A 10,158-nucleotide genomic window follows, 5' to 3' on the forward strand; every position below is an offset into this window, starting at 1 on the left:
ACGGGTTCGAGAGACACGCAGACATGACCGAGACGACTCTCCGGTCAATAACCAACAGCGGGATCTGGATACCCATGTTGGCACCCACATGTTCCACGATGATCTCATTGGATGAACCACGATGTCGAGCATTCAATCAATCCCGTATTCAACTCCCTTTGTCCAGCGGTATTGTACTTGCCCGAGATTCGATCGTCGGTATCCCGATACCTTGTTCAATCTCGTTACCGGCAAGTCTCTTTACAAGTTCCGTAACACATCATCCCGTGATCAACTCCTTGGTCACATTGTGCACATTATGATGATGTCCTACCGAGTGGGCCCAGAGATACCTCTCCGTTTACACGGAGTGACAAATCCCAGTCTCGATTCGTGCTAACCCAACAGACACTTTCGGAGATACCTGTAGTGTACATTTATAGCCACCCAGTTACGTTGTGATGTTTGGCACACCCAAAGAACTCCTACGGTATCCGGGAGTTGCACAATCTCATGGTCTAAGGAAATGATACTCGACATTAGAAAAGCTTTAGCAAACGAACTACACGATCTTGTGCTAGGCTTAGGATTGGGTCTTGTCCATCACATCATTCTCCTAATGATGTGATCCCGTTATCAACGACATCCAATGTCCATGGTCAGGAAACCGTAACCATCTATTGATCAACGAGCTAGTCAACTAGAGGCTTACTAGGGACATGGTGTTGTCTATGTATCCACACATGTATCTGAGTTTCCTATCAATACAATTCTAGCATGGATAATAAACGATTATCATGAACAATGAAATATAATAATAATAACTAATTTATTATTGCCTCTAGGGCATATTTCCAACATCTAAAACTATCATCACATAGCCCTCTTCCAACAGCATTTCGGGCATCAAGATGAGCTCAAATGGAAATGATGCAATGAGCTGAAATGATGTACTCGTTAAGACGAACATTTTGATATGCTACACGCACGAATCGGAGCCACGGATGCAGAGTTATGGCATGATGAAGTTCGCATAAAAATTATGGAGAGAGAGAGGAGAAAGTCAACCGAGGTGACTAGGGTTTCCCAGATCTGGATCGGCTGTGGCACTGTAGCATCACAAGGTTCGAAGTTTGTCGGGGTTAATGGCCGCAGTGGCCGGACTTGATGCGGGGGACGGCTAGAGTCGATGTCAGCGTGGAGAAGAGGACCGGCCGGAGCTGGGGAAGACTCCGGCGACGGAGGGCGGCGAGGAGTGGTGCTCATCGGCGTCGAGGATGCGGCTGCGAGGCGCGGCGCGCTCCAGCGTGGAGGAGGCGGCGGGGCGAAGCAACTCCGGCGGCGGGCGGCGCCGTGAGGAAGACAGGCGGCGGCGTCGGGCGCGGGGGCGCGGCCCGGTCGATGGGCTTGGAGGGCCCCGCCTGGGCTGGCCCAGGCCGGCGGCGGGTGCGGCAAAGTGGGCACCGCGGGGGACACTTGGCGGTGTCCTATTGGTCGGCGGCGGCGGGCAGACGCGTCCGGTCCAAATCAGACACGTCCGGCGGCGAGGTGGAGCTGATTTTTAGGGTTAGGGTTGTAGGGATCCGGAAATGAAATGGAGGGGTCCATTTATAGAGGTAGAGGGAGCTAGGAAGCTCCAAATGAGGTGCGGTTTGCGGACACGCGATCGTGATCTAACCCTATAGATGATGGAAGGGGTTTAGGTGGGTTTTGGGCCACTTTGGAGGGGTGTTGGGTTGCAACAAACACGAGGCCTTTTCGGTCCCTCGGTTAACCGTTGGAGTATCAAACGAAGTCCAAATGGCACGAAACTTGACAGGCGGTCTACCGGTAGTAAACCTAGGCCGCATGAAAAGTCTCTGTCCAATCCGAAAATTTTTAGCACCCACACACGAAAAGAGGTAGAAAGGGACACCGGGTGACATAGGAGCACCGGAATGCAAAACGGACAATGGGGAAAATGCTCGAATGCATGAGATGAACACGTATGCAAATGCAATGCACATGATGACATGGTATGAGATGCATGAGACGCAAGCAATGACAAGGCAACAATAGCGAATAACTAGAAGACACCTGGCATATCGGGCTCGGGGCGTTACATCCGGAGAGGGGAATCTATCGCTATCATCATCATCAACCATCCTCCATCACCAATTTCATGATGCTCACTGCCGTGCGTGAGTAATTCCATTGTAGGCTTGCTGGACGGTGATGGGTTGGATGGGATCTATCATGTAATCGAGTTAGTTTTGTTAGGGTTTGATCCCTAGTGTCCACTATGTTCAGAGATTGATGTTTCTATGACTTTGCTATGCTTAATGCTTGTCACTAGGGCCCGAGTGCCATGATTTCAGATCTAAACCTATTATGTTTTCATCAATATATGAGTGTTCTTGATCCTATCTTGCAAGTCTATAGTCACCTATTATGTGTTATGATCCGTTAACACCGAAGTGACAATAATCGGGATACTTACTGGTGATGATCGTAGTTTGAGGAGTTCATGTATTCACTATGTGTTAATGCTTTGTTCCAGTTCTCTATTAAAAGGAGGCCTTAATATACCTTAGTTTCCGTAAGGACCCCGCTGCCACGGGAGGGTAGGACAAAAGATGTCATTCAAGTTCTTTTCCATAAGCACGTATGACTATATTTGGAATACATGCCTACATTACATTGACGGACTGGAGCTAGTTCTGAGTCACCCTAGGTTATGACTGTTACATGATGAACCGCATCCGGCATAATTCTCCATCACCGATCCATTTCCTACGAGCTTTCCATATATTTTCTTCGCTTATTTACTTTCCCGTTCCTATTGCTATCATCACTACAAAATACCAAAAACATTACTTTTACCATTGTTACCTTTTGCTACCGTTATCACTACTATCATATTACTTTGCTACTAAACACTTTGCTGCAGATATTAAGTTTCCAGGTGTGGTTGAATTGACAACTCAGTTGCTAATACTTGAGAATATTCTTTGGCTCCCCTTGTGTCGAATCAATAAATTTGGGTTGAATACTCTACCATCGAAAACTGTTGCGATCCCCTATACTTGTGGGTTATCAAGACTATTTTCTGGCGCCGTTGCCGGGGAGCATAGCTCTATTCTTTGAGTCACTTGGGATTTATATCTGCTTATCATTATGAAGAACTTGAAATATCCAAGAACCAAGATTTATCCCTCAACTACGGGGGGAGGTAAGGAACTGCCATCTAGCTCTGCACTTGATTCACCTTCTGTTTTGAGTAAGCTTGCGACACCTACACCTACTCTGCTATTCGTTCTGATATGTCGCATGTTATTGATGATGCCACTTCTGCTATGCATGATACTTATGATGAAACTACTTCTATGCTTGATACTACTGTGCCACTTGGTAAATTTCTTGATGAACAACTTGCTAGAGCTAGAGAAATTCAAAATATTGAATCTGATGATACTGATGAAAGTGATGATGAAGAAACACTTGTTATTCCTAAGGGTTATGTTTTTGATCAAGAAGCTTCTTTAGCTATTTTAGCTTGCAAAAATAGAAATGAACTCAAAAGGTTATTAGCTAAATGGAGTAAGCAATCTCTAAATGCTAGAATGAAACCTGACCCTGCTTTTGCAACTTCACATATCTTTGTTACTGATAAGGATTATGAATTCTCTGTTGATCCTAATATAATTACTTTGGTTGAATCTGATCCTTTTCATGGTTATGAATCTAAAACTATTGTGGCGCATCTTACTAAATGAAATGATATAGCTACCCTGTTTACTAAAGATGAGAGAACTCGCTACTTTTATATCCTTCAAATATTTCCGGTCTCATTAAAGGGTGATGCTAATACATGGTTTAATTCTCTTGATCCTGGTTGTGTGCATAGTCCCCAGGATATGATTTATTACTTCTCTGCTAAATATTTCCCTACTCATAAGAAACAAGTTGCTTTAAGGGATATATATATAATTTTGTGCAAATTGAAGAAGAGAGTCTCCCACAAGCTTGGGGGAGGCTTCTCCAATTACTTAATGCTTTGCCTGATCATCCTATTAAGAAAAATGAAATACTTGATATCTTTTATAATGGACTAACCGATGCTTCCAGAGATTACCTGGATAGTTGTGTTGGTTCTGTCTTCAGGGAAAGAACACCGGATGAAGCTGAAATTATATTGAATAATATGTTGACAAATGAAAATAATTGGACACCTCCGGAGCCAATTCCTGAGCCTATTCCTAAACCAACTCCGAAGAAGAGGGGTATTCTATTTCTCAGTCCTGAAGATATGCAAGAGGCAAAGAAATCTATGAAAGAGAAAGGTATTAAAGCTTAAGATGTTAAGAATTTACCTCCTATTGAAGAAATACATGGTCTTAATTTACCGCCTGTTGAAGAAACATATAATCTTAATCCATTACCTATTGAAGAAACTCATGGTCTTGATAACCCGACACAGGTAGTAAAGGTAAATTCTCTCTACAGATATGATAAAGATGAAATCCCATTTACTAAATTTGCTAGCCTGTGCTTAGATGAGTTTGATAAATTTATGGCTAAGGAAAAGATTTTAATGCTTATTTTGGTATACAATTGAAATACAATTCAAATATGCTTGAACACTTGGGTGATTATATGGCTAATGTTAAAAGTGAACTTAAACTTATTAGTAAACATGCTTCTATGGTTACCACTCAAGTAGAACAAGTACTTAAAGCTCAAAATGATTTGCTCAATGAATTGAATAGTAAAGATAATGATAATGCTGTTAGAGTGGCTACTAGAACTGGTAGAATGACTCAGGAACCTTTGTATCTTGAAGTCCACCCAAAGAGAATTGAGCAAGATTCTCAGAGAAATAATATAGATGTACCTAGTTCTTCTAAAAAGAAGAAAAAGAAAAATGATAGGACTGTGCATGCTTCTAGTGAACCTATTACTGAAACACCTGAGAATCCAAATGATATTTCTATTTCTGATGCTGAAACTCAATCTGGTAATGAACCTGAAACTAGTGATAATGTTAATGATAATGTTCCTAATGATGCTCAACCTAGTAATGATAATGACATAGAAATTGAACCTGTTGTTGAACTTGATAAGCCACAATCAAAGAATCAACGCTATGATAAAACAGAATTTGTTGCTAGGAAACATGGTAAAGAAAGAGAGCCTTGGGTTCAGAAACCCATGCCTTTTCCTCCCAAAACATCCAAGAAAAAGGAAGATGAGGATTTTGAGCGCTTTGCTAAAATGATTAGACCTATCTTTTTGCGTATGCGATTGACTGATATGCTCAAAACCAATCCTTATGCTAAGTACATGAAAGATATTATTACAAATAAAAGAAAGATACCGGAAGCTGAAATTTCCACCATGCTTGCTAATTACACTTTTAAGGGTGGAATACCAAAGAAACTTGGAGATCCCGGTGTACCAACTATACCATGCTCCATTAAAAGAAATTATGTTAAAACTGCTTTATGTGATCTTGGAGTCGGTGTTAGTGTTATGCCTCTCTCTTTATATCCTAGACTTGATTTGAATAAGTTGACACCTACTGAAATATCTTTGCAAATGGCTGATAAATCAACTGCTATACCTGTCGGTATTTGTGAGGATGTGCCTGTTGTAGTTGCAAACGTTACTATTTTAACGGACTTTGTTATTCTTGATATTCCCGAGGACGATAGTATGTCTATTATTCTTGGAAGACCCTTTTTGAATACTGCAGGGGCTGTTATTGATTGCACTAAAGGCAATGTCACATTTCATGTTAATGGTAATGAGCATACGGTACACTTTCCGAGGAAACAACCTCAAGTTCATAGTATCAACTCTATTGGAAAAATTCCATCGATTATATTTGGAGGTTTTGAATTTCCTCTCCGTACTGTCAAGAAGAAATATGATATTCTTATTATTGGGGATGTGCATATCCCCGTTGAGGTAACATAGTGTTATTCGAAATTTCTCCAGTTCCATGTTATTCGGAATGAGTTCGTTAACAAGACTTGATCAACCTTGTTAGTGGATTCCTTTTGATGATCATGAGATGGATGAAACTAGAAGGCACAACCTTCTGTACCCCACTTTTACTTTCTGATATTTATATTAAATAAAATAAAAATAAATATTTTCCTGTCTGTTATCTGATTATCCGTGCAATATAAAAATACCTCGAAAATAAAAGTTCTTCAAATGCCCTGAAATTTAAATATGTTTTTTCTAGAATATTTGAGAATATTTGGCACAAAGAACACGGCAGGGGGCCAACCACCTGCCCACGAGGGTGGAGGGCGCGCCCTACCCCCCTGGGTGCGCCCCCCTACCTCGTGGGCCCACAGTGGCCCTCCTCCACTTATCCTTTCACCCATACACTCCTTCTTCCTCCCCCAAACACGAATATCCAGCTCAAACCCGAGTCCAAGCTCGTTTTGCTACCATTTTCGATCTCCTTGCTCAAAGCACCTCTCACAAAACTGCTTGGGGAGATTCTTCCTTGGTATGTGACTCATCCATTGGTCCAATTAGTTTTTGTTCTAGTGCTTTATTCATTGCAATTTTTTGCTGCTTAGGTGACCCTGTTCTTGAGCTTGCATGTCAAATTTATATGGTCAAAAGTAGTTTTGATGCATGATATAGGCTCTTGGCACTTGTAGGAGTAGTTGCTATCAATATTATTGAGTTTGGTTTACTTTTATTTTGAAGTTACTAAAAAAATTCAAAATTTTTCAGAGGAATAAATATGCTTAGGAAAATGTTCCAAGGTGGTTCTTCAAGGAAGCAAGGACCCAGGCTTGCAATGCGTGATGCTGATGACGAGCCACCAAGAGACGCTCCAGTGTGTCCTTGTGAATGGCCTTCTGAGAACTTTATGGATCGAGCGGGAATTAAGGAAGAATTCAACGCATATTTGCGTAACGCTGATCTTGTGAGCTTCGGGGAAGAGAAATGCAGCCAGTATCACAACCTCACCAGTACCTTTGCGAGGAGGTTTGAATTTTCAACTTCATGTAATTCTCCAACTCTCCTGTTTGATCTTTATGATAATTCTTACAATATGGACTTAGAGGATTTTACCACTGCTTGTAAACTTCCACAATGGGGGAGTATAAGGGATCCTCGCAAATCTGAATTTAGAGATTTTCTTGCTAGTATAACTGTGGGAGAATCTAGAGATATAACACAAGCTACCATAGGGAGCATTCACTTTCCAGCTATACATTATTTTGCTCTCTTCATAGGTAGATGCACTAATAGTAAAGATGAGGCATGTCACATGTGTGTCCCTGACCTCAGTATTCTTCGGAGTGATGTGTTAGGAGACAAATCTTATAATTTGGGAGCCACTGTTGCACGTAGGTTGCATCTTAATAGATTTAATGGAGATTTCTTTGGTGGAATTTATGCAACCCGCATAGCTAATTTTCTTGGTGTACCATACACGAAGATGATATTGAATTACCTCCTGCTTATCTAGATTTTAATGCTATGGTTCACCACCAGTTTGTCGAGAGGAACGAATCACCTCTCCAGTATCGACTAATCTTTGACAGACGCCGTGTTGTCTGTATTACTCTCCCTGCTCTTGCCTTCTTTGATTATCAGGCAAGAGGAAGATATACTATTACCAGAGAGGAGGCAGATGAGTACGAGAGGAGAGCGGAGGCCGCTCATCGCCACGCTGCAGCTCAGCAGGCGATAGCCGCTGCATCACAGTACGACCCCAGCTACTATTATGGATATCCGCCAGGCCAGCCGTGGCCATAGACCAACTTAGGCCAAAAGCCTAAGCTTGGGGGAGTGCGTATTTCCCACCGACATTACATTTATATTCACACACTCATTGCTAGATGTCGGTGCTCATACTTTTTCATTGTATCATCCATGCTAGTTTATTTCCCTTTTTATGCTTTCTTCTTGTGTGTTTAATAAACCTTAAGAAAAACCAAAAAAAATTAGTTGTAGGTTTTAATCAGTTTAATTTCCATGCTTGTAGTAGTAACTAAAAAGAAGAAAACCCAAAAATATTTCCTGTTCTTCTTTTGCTTATTGGGAGCTTTCCCGTGTAAATAGTTTTATTCTTTTCTTTTCTTTGGGGGTCGATAGGAGAAGACCATGATGAAATTGTTGAAGTGGCTCTTATTTGCATTATTGTTGATCTGAGAAAAGAGCTCGTATTGCCTTCTCTTCTCCTGTTTATTGAATGCCTGCAGATTCCAGCTTAGTCCAATGCACGTGCACTATTATTATTATTCACATCGTTCGGTCATGCAAGTGAAAGGCAATTATGATGATATATGATGGACTGGCTGAGATGAGAAAAGCTGGTATGAACTCGACCTCTTTTGTTTTTGTAAATATGATTAGTTCATCGTTCCTGATTCAGCCTATTATGAATAAACATGTTTGCAATGACAACTAGAGATCATAGTTTCTTGTGCCATGCTTGATTAGATATGAGTTATAATGGTTTACCTTGCGTGCCAACATGCTATTGAGATGGTTATGATGTCGTATGATAGGGTGGTATCCTCCTCTGAATGATTTAAGTGACTTGACTTGGCGCATGTTCACGCATGTAGTTGAAACAAAATCAACATAGCCTTCACGATATTTATGTTAATGGTGGATTATATCCTACTCATGCTTGCATTCGGTGTTGATTAATTTTAATGCATGTTCATGACTGTTGTCGCTCTCTAGCTGGTCGCTTCCCAGTCTTTTGCTAGCCTTCACCTGTACTAAGCGGGAATATTGCTTATGCATCCAATCCCTTAAACCCCAAAGTTATTCCATATGAGTCCACCATACCTACCTATATACGGTATCTACCTGCCGTTCCAAGTAAATTTGTATGTGCCAAATTCTAAACCTTCAAATAAATATCATGTTTTGTATGCTCTAATAGCTCATATATCAACTAGGGTTGTCTGTATCTTCCATGTTAGGCGGGTTATTCTCAAGAGGAGTGGACTCCGCTCCTCACTCACGAGATAAATGGCTGGTCACCGGGATGCCCAGTCCCATGCTTTATGCAAACTAAATCAAAATAATTGCAAACAAAACTCCCCCTAGGACTCTTGTTAGTTGGAGGCACTCGTTGTTTGGAGCAAGCCATGGATTGATGCTTGTTGGTGGAAGGGGGAGTATAAAGTTTACCATTCTGTTTGGGAACCGCCTATAATGTGTGTAGCATGGAAGATATCACCATCTCTTGGTTGTTATGTTGACAATGAAAGTATACCGCTCAAAATATTATTCACCTCTGTTTCAAAACCGAGCTCTGGCACCTCTACAAATCCCTGCTTCCCTCTGCGAAGGGCCTATCTATTTACTTTTATGCTGAGTCATCATCCTCTAATTAAAAAGCACCAGTTGGAGAGCACCGCTGTCATTTACATTCATTATTGTTAGTTTACATTGAGTATGACTTGACTGGATCTCTTTTACCATGAATTACAATGTCTAGTTAGTCCTTGGTCTTTAAAGGTGCTCTGCATTTATGTTTTGCGGTCTCAGAAAGGGCTAGCGAGATACCACCTTGTATATTATATTATGATTGTTTTGATAAAGTGTTGTCATCCGAGATTTTTTATTATGGCTCCCTAGTTGATTATGCTATTGATATGAGTAAACTTGAGACCTATGCGTTATTGCAAATGTGGTTAGTTATAATCTTTGCTGAAAACTTGAATGCTGGCTCTACATATTTACAACAACAACAGCAAACAGAGTTTGTAAAAGTTTTTTTATCACTTTCAGTTTGTCAACTAAATTGCTTGAGGACAAGCAAATTTTTAAGCTTGGGGGAGTTGATACGTCTCCGTCGTATCTACTTTTACAAACACTTTTGCTCTTGTTTTGGACTCTAACTTGCATGATTTGAATGGAACTAACCCGGACTGACGTTGTTTTCAGTAGAATTACCATGGTGTTATTTATGTGCAGAAACAAACATTCTCGGAATGACCTGAAACTTCACGGAGCAACTTTTCAGAAAATATGAAAAATACCTACAAAAGATGAAGGCCAGGGGGCCGACCACCTGTCCATGGGGGTGGGGGCGTGCCTGCCCCCCTAGGGCGCGCCCCCTACCTCGTGGCCCCCCTGTTGCCTCTCCGACTCCGACTCCAACTCCATATATTGTGTTTCGAGGAGAAAAAAATCAGAGAG

The sequence above is a fragment of the Triticum urartu genome, unplaced genomic scaffold (genome assembly GCF_003073215.2).
Source record: "Triticum urartu cultivar G1812 unplaced genomic scaffold, Tu2.1 TuUngrouped_contig_3633, whole genome shotgun sequence".
Classification (NCBI taxonomy): domain Eukaryota; kingdom Viridiplantae; phylum Streptophyta; class Magnoliopsida; order Poales; family Poaceae; genus Triticum; species Triticum urartu.